Genomic DNA, 1453 nt, shown 5'->3' on the forward strand with positions numbered 1-1453 from the left:
ATGAAAGCATGAGCACTAGGTGCTATTAACGAATGTAACACAAAGTGTGGAGTGCTAGGTCAGAGTTAATGTTGACTGACCTTCTACTAAAAAGAAGATGACTGGTGGTCTTCATTTTCACTGAAGTTGCTTTGGTAGCTGTGAAAAGGGCCTACCTTCTGCAAATATTTATTTGTCTGTCATTAATAAGCAGTAGAAGTGGTGGGCACAAAATCTTGCACAGCTTTTAGAAGACTATTCTCTGACAGCCATTACTGCAAGAACTATCCTGGAAATGAGCACAAATTATTTAAAAAATTAAGATCTCCCTGCCAGCCAACACGACTGAGACTAGAATCTCTGCTACACGTTCATGGTGTGTGAGCTGTTCATGAGTCCGGCTCCCTAGAGAAGTGTTGGTTCTATATTTAACTTGCACATAGCTTACTATGAGGGTTGCAGGGAAAGATTGGTTTAATAAATCTGCTTCTCTTCTGTCTCTTAGCTGTCCTTCTTAATTATACTTCTCCTGTTTTATTCTCTCCTCTGCCTTCTTTTTCTGTGTCAAGATGGAGACTAGGCATAACCCAGCGTAGCTATTTGGAAGTCTCTAGCTGGAAGAGCAATATATGCTCAGTCCTGGGTGTCTCCAAGTCACAAATACAGCAGATGTATTTTTATTTATTGAACTTTTCCATCAGGATAGTACTCAGAAGCAAATCCTATGCCTTTCCAAAGAAGAAATATCTGTTGGAGGGAAATGGCTGACAGCTCACTCACTAATAGAAACAGGAATATAAAACCAGGCAAATTAAAAAATAGTGACTGACACAAGAGGGCAGTCCTTCACTTTTTAGTGTATTACATTATATCACCACCGGGAACAGCTTTGTAATAGACGAGCTTGTGGTGTTGCAAAAAGAGGCGAGGGCGCTTCTAAGGCTCGGTTTTGCTCAGTTATTCAGAGATTATCCTGCAGTGCAATGACTGAGCTTGCTTGAGGATGGCAGGGGAAAAATCACAACAGTTTGACTTCCCTTCCCTTCCCTTCCCTTCGTGCTTTTGCTTGCACAACGCTTTTTTCTTGTGAGTTGTCAGGAGTACCTGACAGACGATATACCAAACTGCAAGATCTGTTTCCGTTTGGTTATGGGGGATGATAGTTCTAACTGCAAGACCCCAATCAAGACCCTAAATGCCCGTGGAGTGCTTACAAATCAGATCTGATTCCGTTACCACCTGGATTAATAGAAAAGCCTGTCTCACTCTGGAGCACCTCTTTTGCCAATCTAACCTAGTTAGAATTGCCCTGCAGTAACCTGTCGCTTAATTGCATACTTCCACAAGTCATTATCCAGACTAAAAGAAAACAACTGGACTTGCCTCTTCTTATGAAAGTACAGAGTAGGCAAAGAGGGAGTAACACTGCAGGAACTAAGTTTCTGTGTGTGTATGTAGGAAGCAAATGTTGTTT

This window comes from Pygoscelis adeliae, unplaced genomic scaffold (assembly GCF_000699105.1).
Source record: "Pygoscelis adeliae isolate BGI_AS28 unplaced genomic scaffold, ASM69910v1 Scaffold36, whole genome shotgun sequence".
Lineage (NCBI taxonomy): Eukaryota > Metazoa > Chordata > Aves > Sphenisciformes > Spheniscidae > Pygoscelis > Pygoscelis adeliae.